Source organism: Herpailurus yagouaroundi, unplaced genomic scaffold (genome assembly GCF_014898765.1).
Source record: "Herpailurus yagouaroundi ecotype Mexico unplaced genomic scaffold, PumYag 67793, whole genome shotgun sequence".
NCBI lineage: Eukaryota > Metazoa > Chordata > Mammalia > Carnivora > Felidae > Herpailurus > Herpailurus yagouaroundi.
In genome coordinates this window covers 10,218,264-10,233,236 of record NW_024420586.1, presented here as the reverse complement: position 1 = coordinate 10,233,236, position 14,973 = coordinate 10,218,264, and the positions used below count along the sequence as shown (strand labels likewise).

Here is a 14,973-nt window from a genome sequence, read left to right as displayed (position 1 = left end):
ATAGTTGTTTAATAGGAAAACCAGTAACAAGTTTTTTCTCCCAAGAAAAAGAGCTATGATAATGAAACACTTGGTTTTTTATTTTCAAAATTATTTCAGCATGTATGCAATTTGCCCAATTTTGTGTATTTTCTACTTTCCTTGTGTCTGCATCTCTCTGGAAAAACTAAGTACATGAATCAGAAAAGAGGCAGACTGAGGCCTGATTGACAAATATAAAATTATATATATTTAATGTATACAGTGGGTGATTTTGGAGATAAGTACGTATCCACGAAACTATCGCCACAGTCTATGCTCTGAACATATCCATCCTCTCCAATGTCTTACCTTTAACATGGGGATAACATCACTTTTGCTTATCTCCTGAATGCCTATGGGTCCCAAATGAAATAATCATGGCACTTTATAAGTTATGTAAGAATAAGATGTTATCACAATAATATCATTGTAATAATTCTCTTAGTGTAGTATTAATAATATCTTGGCCTGTTGGACACAGTCAGATTTTCTCTATGACAAATGCCATTCCTGGGTTGAACAACAGATCACACCAGGGCAGATGACGAGGTTGATACTTCAGTTGTTGCTGAGTCTAGAATGTATTGCAAATGTCACAGATTGACCTTCTGGCTTTTTTTTTTTTTTTAAATAACTTTCTTTTCACATTGAGAACGTGATACTCGCTTTAAATGTAGAAAACAAAACCTTATTTATTGTTACTGATAAAAACATCTCAAGTGCTTATTTAAAGGTGCAAATTGAGTTTTAGGTTTTATTGATGTATACACTTCTTTAATTCACGAAGGATTTGATTCTGTGCCTAACAAAATTTCAAACTACAAAATGAAATAAGGGAAAAAATGGCAGGTGGGGGATACAGACTAAAGTTTTATTTTAAGGCCAAGGAGAAGAAAAAGATCATAAATATGAAAAAAGAATGGTAGAGAGTGGGAGTTTTGAGAAAATGCCTCCATATCATGATGGTCTTTATTAGCCTTTTGGGGGGTGATGGGAAAACAAAATTAGTGCTGTTTCCAGCTATTTCCTAAGGTACATTTGCTATAGTAATTCTGAGTTTCCACCTAAAAGGCAGCATGTCCATAGGGCATCAAGTAAACTGGACCTGGGGAATTGTTAACAACCTTTCTTCCTTGATAGTTTCATGGTACACATTGATGTATTCAAAACGAATATGTAGAAAAATACCATTAAAGAAAGCTATGAAATGACAATATTAGCAGAGCTTAATATTACTTGAGAAGTGATGAATTACTACTTCTGATGTTGGATGTATTTTGTTCACTATGCATGGCAATAGCCATAAGTAACTTTAATACTATCTACTTGAGCAAATAATGTAGTGAATTATATTTTACAGGTGCTGCTATCTTAGTAGATAAAATGAGATAACCTTACTTAAAAATACTGCAATTTGGGGGCGCCTGGGTGGCGCAGTCGGTTAAGCGTCCGACTTCAACCAGGTCACGATCTCACGGCCCGTGAGTTCGAGCCCCGCGTCGGGCTCTGGGCTGACGGCTCAGAGCCTGGAGCCTGTTTCCGATTCTGTGTCTCCCTCTCTCTCTGCCCCTCGCCTGTTCATGCTCTCTCTCTGTCCCAAAAATAAATAAACGTTGAAAAAAAAATTAAAAAAAAATACTGCAATTTGAATAATTAAAATACAGCACCAGGAAAGGCTATTTTGTCTGTCTTCTTACCCTTAAGTAATAAGTCTAAATAAAATATTTTGTTTGGGTTAGATTATGTCCATTTATATTCCAAATGAATATAGCATTTCTTTCTGATTAAAAAAAAAAAAGTATACCTTCTCATTGGAAAAACACATTTCAAATGATGAAAAAAAGGCATACAAATTACTAATAACCTCATTTCCCAGAGATCACACTTCACATTTTTGTGGATATTCATCTAGTCTAATTCTCACATGCCCTCCCCCCCACCTTTTTTTTTTTTTTTTTTTTCTTCAGGAATCTCCCTGCTTTGTAGATTCTTCAGTGCTTCTGAGTCTTAGGTCCTCTTGTTCTCTTGTGCGAAGGAAACGCTTTTTTCTCCATGTCAGATACACAAAGTGGTTCACGCATCACATCATTGTCTCTGTTCGTCATTAGTTAGAGGCCTTGGGACTTGTTCAGGTGGTGGGCAATTTGACGTGATGTTATTCCTTGTAAAACACAACAAAATACTTACACGGTTACTTCATTTTAGGAACTGGGGACGGTTTTATTAACTGGAAAAGAAGTTATTTTAAGTTGCTCAGAAATCTGAGATGGAGTCTTCGTACTGCGAAAGAGATCACGCCACAGACTCAGGCACATGCGTCTCCCCTAAGAACCAGTTACCGCACAAACCCAAGTTAGCTGACTCAGTTGTTTTTATTAACAAGTATTCTTTGGCTCCTCACCCAGAAATGCTCTTTAGCAGGAATAGGTGGAAAGGAGTGCAGTCACTTCTTCCCATTTGTGCAAATTGGGATGACATTTGCCCGTCTCCTGTGTTAACGGAGTTCCTCAAAGACCACTGACAGCAGGGTAGGACCGCACTGAGCGGGTTCTCTCATTTCCCTGGGATATAATTGGTCTGGGGCCAGAGATTTTAGCTCATTTAGAGCCGCAAGGTGCTCTCTTAAAATTCCCTCACCTATTTTGGGCTTCATTTCCCTCGTACGGTTATGCCTTTTCCAGTCTGATGAACATTCTCCTTGACAGAGCAGACAGGCAGAGGGCCTGAGCAGTTTTGCTTTCTGTGTCATCTCTATCCCTAACCTTCTGCCCCAGTCAGTGAACCTAGGTCTTTCCGGTTCTTCTTTCTCCGGGAGGAAATGAAAAGGCCCTGGATGTGGTTTTTTAACATTGTATCAGGTCTCAATTCCAGGCTTGGCTTTTCCTCACTCTTTAAGTAGTTCTGTATTCTTTTTTAAGATTTGCCCTCAGTTATGTGTCTCTTACGGTATCTCATGTTCGTACATTTGTAGAGCCTGAGCTCCTTTGAGGATCCCCTGTGTTGTGGCATGCATCTGGTTAAATGACCCCCACCCTTTAAGAAAATACTTATTGGGATCACTTGCTATTTTGTTGTCGAAATTTTCTTTTTGAAAACCTCAAAGTCCTCTTGAGCCATTTTATCTCTCAGAATGTAAGATCATGGGATCACTATGTTCCCCCCCTCTTAATCCAATAAACATACCACACCCCACACATGCGCGTGCGCACACACACACCGCACACACTTTACTAAAATACGGATGCCACTTTACTTGTCTTCTATATCGCCCAAATGAAACCTCTGTAGCCTGACTAATCTTCTGAACCCTTTTAAATTCTGTCTGCAGAGGGGCGCCTGGGTGGCTCAGTCGGTTGAGCGTCTGACTTCGGCTCAGGTCATGATCTCACGGTCTGTGGGTTCGAGCCCCATGTCGGGCTCTGTGCTGGCAGCTCAGAGCCTGGATCCTGCTTCGGATTCTGTGTCTCCCTCTCTCTCTGCCTCTCCCCTGCTCATGCTCTGTCTCTCTCTGTCTCAAAAATAAATAAAAACATTTAAAAAAATAAATAAATAAATTCTGTCTGCAGATTACTGAGGTTTGCCAATGAGGCTGTCTTAGTTCTTATCTTGCATAAGAAATATGTACAGGTACTGTGTGAAGTGAGAGAGAGCGAATTTAAATTTGTCGTACATCTTCATCGATAACGTGGCTAGAATAGTGTTTGAGGAGAGAGAAGTACTTGAAAGTGACATGTTCTTATTTCTTAATAGAAGTAAAATATATCTAAGATGAAATAAGATTTATTTGGGAGGGCAAGAAGAATTGATTCCTATAAAAAATTTGAACCTGTTGGATTTAGTTCATTTCAAGCTGTCAGGGTATTTTGAGTAGTATTGAGATGTTGCCATGTAATTTATTTCCCATGCTTTCTGGATCTCTATGACTGTAGCGAGCATGTAAAGAAGTGTAGAAGGATGCCCCTGGAAACAAATAGATCGTGTGTTCAATTTAACTTCATCAATTTCTTCTACTCATAAAACCACGACCTCAATAACAAGAACATTCCCATCACCTCACGCCATCTTCCGGTAGATTCAACCCCCATAGGCACCTATTGTTTTCATTTCTATCACCATACTTTAGTCTTGTCTCCTATTGGTTTCATATAAATGGAATCATGCAGTATGTAGTATTTTGACCAACATAGTATTTTTGAGATTCATCCATGTTATGGCACCAGTAGTTCATCCCTTTTTACTGCTGGCTCATTTTTTCACTGTAAAAATACGCTGTGATTCGTCTGTCTCCTACACATATAGTAAAAATGTCTTGATGGATAGTCGGGCGACTTTCAGTTTGGAGATACTCGGAATTAAGATGCTGTGAATGTTTGTGGAAAAGTCTTTTTGTGAGTGTTTTCATTTCCCTGGGAATGGCTAGGTCAAGTGCTTAACTTCCTGCAAAAACAGTTTTCTCAAGTGGTTGTGTCATTTTACACTCTAACCGGTCATGGTGGAGAGCGCTTTTTCCCCTACATTCTCACCAACATTTGATTTTAGCAGTTCTTTTTAACTGTGCCATTTTACGGGATGTAAAGTGGTTTCTTGTTGTGGTCTTAATCTGTGTCACCCTGATGGCTGACAGTATTGAACTTCTTTTCATGTACTGGCCATTCATGAACAGATGTCATGTCTGTTGAAGACAGTGCCCTTCTTTTGGGGTGAAAAGTAATATTATCTTTTTAATTTTTTTTTCATTTTGGAGCGAGAGCGCACACATGTGGAAGTAATATTATTTTGAGGCTATTGGTATAATAGGCAAATTGGGAACGATAGAGACATTTTCCGACTTGGTTTCTTTTCCTTTTATTTTCTCTGAAGACTCTAGTGCAAAGCAGTGTTGCTGCTTGGGCTGCTTCCTGGCCATTCTGTCACTAACGTGGAGTGCTGAATATTTTGATTTTCTTTGACCAGCCACTGCAGCTAGCCTTTTCAGAGCCATCAGCACTAATGTGTTGGTCAAAGCGTACTAGATATTTAAAAATATAGAAATATAATTTAATCATCATTTTGACTATATGTATAATGCTCATTCATTTGGTCAACAAACTTTTATTGATGACCATGGTAGAAAACTCAAAAAAAGAAGACAGTGTCCCTGCGTTGAAGAAATTCAAAACCTTCCAATCAAAATAAAGATGTTTAGTTTTACAGAGGCCATGAAAAACATCCTAAAGTAGACACAATGGATCTGCAGTAGGATTTTACAGGATAATTTCTCGTTGAAAATTTATTTTGTAAGAGACATGGTATTTGGAGTGTTTATCTACTTTGCATACGTGTTTAAGGCACTACCATGTAGCACATGCTTTGCTAAGAACTAGAAGGAGAGAAAAGCAGTGATTCCTGCCCTCATGAAGCTCATGGTCTACTGGATTGGAGTGAGAGGAAAACGCAAGTAGATAAACACTCCAACTCATGAGAGCATGGACGGAGGTCTGCAGAAAGCCAGGGTATCGCTCTGAGTTGTCAAGTTGTGCTGCAGCCATGGATAAGGAATTAGAGAGTCACTTTGAGAACCTTCGGAAGGTTTCTTCCAGGAATGTTGTGAGGTTCCAAAGTTCATCTAAGCTGTTGGGGCTTCATGAGGCAGGTGCCGAAGATCTCGATGAAGATTTCAGCAGGAAATCACCCCCAGAGCTGTCCATCAGAAGAATTAATCTGCAAGGAATATGTAGCGTATTTTGGAGTGTGAAGGGTCAAGGGAAATCAGCTCAGAGGATGTGTTACTAACATAGGTGAAATATGGTGAACAACCTGTCTCGAGGGAAAACAATGGTGGACTTAACTGGTCAAGAGGTACGGCAGTCGGGACCACTAGAACTTGGACTGGGGAAAAGAAAGACAGGGATAAAACGACAGATGAACCCGTGGTGGGAGTGTGCGTGGGTAAGTGGGAGAATATAGATGTCATTCCAATAAATAATGAAGTCAACAAGAGAAACTCATTTCAGAATTAGGTGAGTTTGCTTGAAAATGTTTTCTTTGAAGTTTAAATGACATGAAAATGTGCAGAATGCGAGGTAATAGTTGAGACGGAGGCTTCGCTAGAGACAACAAAATTTAGGAAACATTAACATTTGATAAGAGAATCTTTTCCTCTACACAAATTAGATTTGTGAGGAAGTCAAAACCACTATAGTTGTTTTTCACCTCTTTTTTTTTTTTTTTTAACTGTCCCTGATCTTTTAGGTAAGCACATGGGTAAATCTGGAATTTTTAACGGGTGACATCCTTAAGTTCCCTGGCTCTTTTATTCTTAGGTTGCTCTGGTTTGTATATAGTTCGGTAAGAAACAAGTTGTTGACATTGTGCAGACATGTTAATAATAGAACCGATTCTTGTGCCTGATTTCTCTGATTTCCAGAGGATGTGCTCAGTCAATAAGAGATGCACAGATGTGTTTCACCATCTCCCCTTCTCATCTCATTCCGTAAAGAACAAGAGCATTACCCTATAATAGATAATGAGTTGGAAAATAAGCAATCCAACCTCAAAAATTAAGGCTTAAAAAAAGTAACTTGTGGGGCGCCTGGGTGGCGCAGTCGGTTAAGCGTCCGACTTCAGCCAGGTCACGATCTCGCGGTCTGTGAGTTCGAGCCCCGCGTCAGGCTCTGGGCTGATGGCTCGGAGCCTGGAGCCTGTTTCCGATTCTGTGTCTCCCTCTCTCTCTGCCCCTCGCCCGTTCTTGCTCTGTCTCTCTCTGTCCCAAAAATAAATAAACGTTGAAAAAAAAAATTTAAAAGTAGCTTGTTTTTAGTGCCTGTATCACTTGATGAGAGGGACACAGAAGGCTTAGTGATGCCCAACATGTGCTTAGAGGTGGATTGTTAGTTGATGTCTTGGGGTTCCATAACCTGAGCTAGATGCTGAAAATCAATTAATTGATATGAGACACAGAGATCTGTTTTTATCCCTCTTTATTTTATTTCTGGGCTTTTCCATGCTCGAGAGTATGAAAGACTAAACCTTACCTTGATAACTTGTTGTTTGTGGTAAGAGAGGCGACTTGGGTAAAACAGTTATTTTTAAATGTCTCTTTTCCCTACCAGGGTGTTGTATATACATTTCACAATTTTACTTTTGAACCTTTCTCAAGTGGGAAACCATTAAAGAGTACGGTAATATCTTGCCTAGTCTTACACTCAGTTTATCAACGAATATCTCTCGAGCAAGTATTAAGGTAAGCAATGCCCAGCACTGTGTCTGGTAATATAACGAATGAAGAAAACTGTCTTGAGTCTTGTATAGTCTTAATTACTACCATGTTTATGTTCCTTTTCCCACCTTCCCACACACAGATACAGACATGTGTACACATACCATCGTACTCCGAATCACACGATTGATCTATCTTATTCACATAGCATCTCCATAGCTGTGTTGTTATACATCATTGTATATAGTTATTTACTAACTCTGCTCTCCTCCGTTAAATCGAGTAATGGCAGGAAAAGACAAGATTATCTGTCGCCTAGAAGCATCAGACACAGAGTAGTTACCTAAGTATTTGTTGAAGTGAATCATAGTGAAGGTAATACTTACTCGCATTGAACAGTTTGCCTACATTAAACAATCACTTAGAGATTATGCCAAAGCTAAGGAACATAAACTTCCTCTGAGGACAGAAGGGAGTCTCTGAAGGAAAAGGTTTAATTTCTGGTTTCTTAAATAGCAACATGAATAGTTGCTAACCTTGCCTTCCCTCACATCCTTAGTGAATGGCTAAATCCTATTTACCTCCCAAATGTCAATCGTTTCCAACCGCTTCTCCATATTTCTACTGCTACCTCCCAGTCCACACTACCATTTCTCTTACCTCAACTAATTGGTCTCCCTACTTCTACTCCAGAGCTTCTCCAATCCACTCCTTCTGCAGGCGACAATAACTGGCACCTGGAAGAGTGCCTGGCCCGTAGGAGACACGCAGTGAACAGTTGTGTAGTCAATGAATGACTCACGGAGTGAAAACTTTTCATAAGCACGGCAAGAGCCAATAGGAAACGGCAACTTTCCAAAGCCAATGAGATTGGACTTGTAATCAAGTATTTTCAGTTCTTAATTCCATTTACACGTCATCTTGCTTTAAAAAAACCAGTTATGTTGCTTTTTTTGTACACTCACTACACTTTTTATTCCACCAAATGTCTTTTGAATCAATATTTGGGTGGCTCCAAACTGATAAGACCTCTAGAAAGAAGGAATTTTAAAATGACCTGTGTCTCCTTTCAAGTTCTTCTGCCTCAGAGCAAGTATCTTCTGGTCACATGCCATATGTTTCATGATGAAATATGTCACATGTTTTTACAAGTATCCTAATAATTCTTTAGAGAGAAATTTATGGCTGAAGTGATATGTTCTCTTACCAGAATCTCTTATTAAGAGATGAAGCATGTTCTCTGTATTTAAGAGTCTGGGTTTTTTTTTCATCTTTTTTCTTTGTTCTTTTCTTAAATCCCACATATATATGAGATAATAGGGCATTTGTTTTTCTCTGACTCATTTAACTTAGCATAATACCCTGTAGATACATGCATGTTGTGGCAAATGGCAAGAGCTCACTGCTTTTTTATGGCTGAGTAATATTCCATTGTATATATGTACCACATCTTCTTTATCCATTTATCTCTGGATAGATGCTTGGAAGACAGGTGAGTGGTGGGAATGGGTGAAATAGATAATGGAGATTAATAGTATACTAAATCATAATGAGCACTAAGTAATATATAGAATTGCTGAATCCTTGTATTATACACCTGAACCTAATATAACACTGTATGTTAATTTTCCTTCAGTTTAAAAAAAAAAAGAGCAGATATGGTCCTAGAGAAGAACCTCCTTTTGATCAGAGAAAGGTATATTTGGTTTCATAAAAACCTATGTAAATGGAGACAAAGGACAACTCTTAAATATTCCCAGCTAGTTCTCCTGAAGTTCTAATGAATGATTTAGAAGCCAAGAAGGATTGACTAAATCTGTGAACCTAAAGAGGCCTGTCATTGATTTTTAACTAAGTAAAACCTATTAACGTTGCAAAGTTGTGTGCTTTATAACAGTTTTCTTTAAAACAAGGACCACTAATTCAAATGCCTTCAGAGAGCAGAATGTATTCATGCCCCACCCAAACTTATTAAATTTCTAACGCCAAATCATGTCTGAGGATGGGTTTAACTTGCAGTCTTTAATATCAGAGCCCCAAAGGCAGAGATTTAACATATGTACTTTTTTTTTCCTATGGAATCTCTGCTTGAAATTAAGGAATGTATGTTTTGGGGATTTTCTGCCCAGGGCATTATTTCTTGGGAAAGAAAGAAAGAAAACAGAAAGCCTGAGATAACCTTTCAAAGCATGTAGTACTTAAAGCACTTTGATGAATCCGTTTGGTATCCACATTAATAGCACTGATAATGATGACTGTATATATCACTGATGTCGATGAGATAAACACATCCAAAGGAAATTTCATTGTAATTTGATATTAGGTAAATGTCCCATTAAAATAGATCGCTACTGTACATAATTTTCCTCTAGTTCATTGGCAGGACATTTGCTTTGGAATAGACTGGAAAGGAACAGTCTAATTCTAGTTTTAAAAGGACTTCTCATTATTCTTTTATAGCCACCATTATCAGGAGCAGTTAGGGAAGTGTACCTGTACCAACAAGCATATCTAGTATCATACCACCCAGGAAAAAGAGAATATGAGATAAAATTTAACAGCCATCCCCTTCCTGCCTCCAATTCCTGCAACAAACTAACAGAAACATGCAGATGGTTCTAGCATTGTTATTATTAGTCAGACATGATACATGTTTACTGCAATGCAAAATAAAATTAGACCGGGAGAAAGAATAGGATAAAAAGGTGCATTTTGTGTCTGGTCGATCATTTGTAAAGGTCGTTCCTCTTTGATTTGACTTACGTTGCAAAAGGCCTGTAAGGTACTTAGGTAAAAGTTGAATCTGAGATACGGCTCAAACTTAGATTCATATTTTATGGTCAAAAGAAGAAAACATTATTTCACTATGACTTAATTATCAACTATGAAGTCTCATAGAGACATAAATGCTACCAATGAATGATGCTAAATAGAAATATTTAATAAATACATATTGGAGAGGCACGTAGCTCTCTCTGGGCTCTTAACGGGTCCAGCAGAAGAGGGAACATTTAATCTGAGCATTACAGATGAATAATGACTTTGCCCTGCAAAACTTGGGAGCATCTATATATAAGTAGAAAGTTACTCACTTTTACTGGGAGTTGGAGCTAAGGTAGACAGTGGGGAACATCAGGCGAGCGGGGGAAAAGAGGCAGCAGAGGCCCTTTCGGCCTCAGTAAGCTAGTGTTTGGACTTGATCTTGTAGTTAGTAAGTAGGCATCATTCTTGACATCCTCATTCTAGGTACCCAACCTGCGCCTCGCTCCTTGCCTCCTACAGCTTTCATTCTTTATTCAAAAATTGCCGTTTCTCTACACCACGCTTCTGTTTTTTCATTCCTTTTTAATAGGTACCATTTCTCTAGTCTTCCTTTCCCTCTTTTAACTCCTGCATTTCCCAGATTTCAGCTATCTTTTAGTCCTTGTCCCTGTCATCATGAGATCTTCTCACAGGGGCATCAGGTCTTCCGCCAGGATGGCATCACCAGTCCACCGACGGGCTAGGTTGCACGTGTACTGTTGCTGAACCTCCTGTATGTTTTCGGCATTTGCCCATTCATGTTGCTTTCTTAGAAAAATTCATCATCTGATACAAGGTGAAAGATATTGTCTGAAGCTTATTAAAACCCCTAAAAGCAGTGGTGACTATATACTCTAAGAATTAACATGAGAGGCAAACTCATTTAATTTATCTCTGAGAAAAGGACCTGAAACTGTTCTTCAGACTCTTGCTTGAATTCTAGGAACTGACAAAGAGAAGGAGTGGTCATGGTCTTAAGCAGGACAGAAAGAGTAAAGCAAGTAGGTAAAAGGTAATGCATCATATTACTATGAAATTGTGCAGTATAATTCTGTCCAGCCATTTCACAAGTGTTCATAATGATCATATTCTTACGTATTTTCACTTGACCAGTGAATGAACAGAGTCAATGATTAATCTGTCTCAAAGGAAATCTTGAACAAAATTACAATTAAATCACAGAATTGCATTCTTGACACATCGACGTGTTCAATGAAAATTTGGTTTTCTGTCTTCTGTTTCCCTCGGTCTTGATCTTTTCTCCCAATCACTTTTTTATCTCTTCTGTTTTCCTATTCTGCCGAGTTTGTGATATTTTGCCAATTCTTTATCTCCTATGTAGCTTGTCCAATTTGTCATTGTACGATTTCCCGTAACTGCTTCATAGCTTATTCTTTTTTCTTTATTGGTCATATTTTATGTTCCATTTGTTGTGCTTTCATACAGTTTTGAATAGTTTGGGAAGCATACTTTTTTTTTTTTAATTTATGCAATGTTTTCATACCAAATGTACTGGCTTCTTTTGCCTCGTATTCTTTCTTCTATAAAAATGTAGCAGTTCCTTCCTTATCTATAATTTCTCTTCCTTTCCCTCAATTGGATCAGACTTGAAGGACTTAAGTGTATATGTCATTTTCTATAATTTAGGAACATTTCTCAATTTAAAAAGCATACAAGAAGTTGAGGATAATGGCAGTAACTCTAAAGCATGTCTCTCCTGTTCACTTGCCCCTTCAACGTGTCTCTTGCCTACTCTCTCTTGAATAGTAAATCTGTTTTGTACTCCTTTGTCCCCTTACCTCTAGAGATTCTGATTGAGTCACCTTACGGTGGAATTCTGGGCTTTTATATTTTGAAAAAGTTCCCTTGGGAAGTCTGATACGGAATCCTTATTAAGAATGATGCTTTCATATCAGAATCAAAACACAATAAGCTTTCTAACTGTGATGAATAATCCAATAGATTTAATTATGATTTTCTTTCTGTCCCAAACTAAAACTAGATGTTAATTGCCAGAGAAATAGATAAGGATGCCTGTGACAACACAACATTAGTATGATATCAAAGCTTGGAAATTTCGCTGGTAGTGAATAATTTAGTGCTTAAAATATTTAGAAGCTGTAGAATTAAAATTAATTTGTTTTTCCCTAAGTGAATAAAGTCGATTGAGGTTTTACATTTAATTTGTTAAATCAAATTTTATCTTCTTTGGGCTCAGAGGCTAACTGTAAACCAGCATGTACCGATTTTTACTTCCCGTTTCCATCCATTATCTGTCTTGGGCTTTATTACTGAAAACCGTCCTCCCGCAGATCAGACCCTGTAAATACCTCTCCTGATTACAAAATCTTCTCATACAAATGCGACAGACTATTTAATGAGCTATTCTTTCACAAAATTAAAAAACCTGAAGGCTCTGATTTGGGACTCTGTGTAAATGAGATTTAGATCTAACAATTTTAAATTATTGCTTTATTCTTGGCTATTCAATTCTATCTCTTATCTGGGAAATAGAAACAGTAAAACCCTTGTTGATTCTACAATTGGGTTGTAAAAGTCACTGTAGCCATCAGCCATGGAGTAGAAGGGCCAGGATCAAAACTGCATAGCAAGAGGGCTGAGATAAATTCCGAAGCAGCTTTACCTCATAGCGTTATAAGCCACCATCAGGAATTCTTTGATTACTTAAGCACGATTCGGAAGGCATTTAGTCTATCATCGTACTACTCACTGTGGTGTTCCTGGACCGGGAGCATTGACATCCCTGTGAAGCTTGTCAGAAGTAGAGAATTCCAGGCCCTCCACGGGCCCACTGAACCAGAATCGGCAGCTTAACAAGTTCTCTAGGAGATTCTCGTGCACTTGAAAGTCTGAGACATACTGCCAAGGCGCACATCTGATAGGTATGCCACGCATTTTGTCAAAGTGTTACTAATACATAGGGGCACTGGACACCACTGAAGGTACAAATGAGAGTCTTAATCTTTCTCCTCTACTTCCCTGATTTCTGCCTTTTAGGCAAAAAATTCCCATTTCAGTAGTTGTACGTGATTGTCAGATCCATCCAGTTCCCAAATCCTGTAGATTCTGCCTTCACAGTGGATTAGGCTTATCCTTTACCTTCTAGTGCATCATCCCAAGTCCAATTTTACCCAACTACCAGTCTCCCAGAATCCTGTCCTCGTATTTTATCTGCGTCCCCGTCTTAGCATTAGCCTCAACTCTGCCTCAGAATTACCCAGAAACACAGCTCTAGCTCGGACACTCCTGTACTTAAAGCGGAAGTTATTTTCTGTTGCCATTCAAAGAATTGCAAACTCCTCAAGGAAAAACCAAGTCCTCTCTGCCTAGGCCCAAGGTACGCCCAGGACTGCCCCTCTTTCTGAACTCCTACTCTCATACAGTGACACTAAGCCCAGAAACATAGTCCTGATCAGATCGTGGAGAGTGCACATCGTAGGCCTTGCCTTGTGCTTTCCCCTTGCCCCCCTGACCCTCCATGTTTCTCAAATATACCCATTCTTTACATTTCACAGTCCTCCAGAAGAATCTCCTCCTCACCCTTCCACCAAGACCTTCTCTCTTCTGGTACGTCTTTTATGAGCCTCCTGCTTTCTCTATGTAGTACAACAAATTATCCTTCACAACTGTGTCTACCCTCATCAGCGAGATTACATACTGACCAAAACCTAGAATATTGTACTAACGTCTTTGAATCTCTAGGAGGCCCAACTACTGTATTAATACTAATGATACCATGGCAGTGATGAAGCCGAACATTTCCCTTCCTACTTTCCTCCCCCATTTCCTTCATTTATAGATGCATTCATTCACTCAACAAGTACTCACTGAAACCTCCCATGCGCCAGCTATTGTACTAAGCATTAGGGACACAATCATGAATTGGACACATTCTCTGACTTCCGTGAAAGGATGGTATAATAGGAATATAGATATAATTTGTTACGAATGAGTGTATCTCTTACTAAGCGAGTGAGTGTCGTGTGCGACACTGATATGAATGGGTAGAGTGAGATGTAAGTAATGGTGCAAAAGCAACTAATTGCAAGCAAACATCACGTTTACTAGAGCATATCTTATGTACATTTAAGAGAGTACGGGCTGCCTGGATGGCTCAGTCAGTTGAGCGTCTGACTTCAGCTCAGGTCATGGTCTCACTGCTCGTGAGGTCGAGCCCCACGTCGAGGCTCTGTGCTAACAGCTCGGAGCCTGGAGCCTGCTTCAGAGTCTGCCCAGAGTCTGGTTTTTCTCTCTCTCTGCCCCTCCCCTGCTCACACTCTGTCTCTCTTTCACTCTCTAAAAAATAAATAAACATTGAACATTTTTTTTTAAAAAAAGAGGGTATGTTGAGGAAAGCATATGAATAGTTCCATAACTGCACTATTTTATATTCATTTGAGGCACCATATCCTTGGAATAATGGCCTTGTTGTCATTTTTGCTGATTTATTGAGTCTTTTAACTGTTCAAGTTATACTTCCAGAAATTTTTGTATTCAAAATAATACAGAAAAGTAGAAAAAACGGTTTTTGTGTGTGTGGAATAAAACTTAGGAAGATTTGACCCAGTCTCAGAAGACATGCATTCATTCATTTATTCCACAAGTGTGAACTCCGGTTTACTATGTCCTTGGTATTGGCTCAAAAGACAGGGAAATATGAGTATTGTTAGATAATGTGGATCACATATTTCAGGAACATGTTCTGCAGACTGACTTTTTGCTATCCGTGTGTAAGGATTTTTGAGTTCTTTCGATGTAAACATGGTAGAGATCTCAAGTTCTCAGACTATTTCATTTTCTAACCTTCAGATTTAGTAATAGACTATTTTAATTGCCTCAAACATTCTGTATGATCTTTTTCTTAAAGGTCCAGTGCCATTTTTATGTAATGATAAAAAACATTTTGTTTTTAGGTATATCTGGTTGTACTA

At 38.7% G+C, this 14,973-nt stretch overlaps 1 protein-coding gene across 1 annotated transcript in view; it reads left to right on the top strand.

Annotated features, from left to right (window-relative positions):
• Positions 1-14,973, top strand: part of DMD (dystrophin) — a 2,039,083-nt gene that overhangs the window by 1,191,143 nt on the left and 832,967 nt on the right. The gene's annotated exons all lie outside the window — the stretch shown is intronic.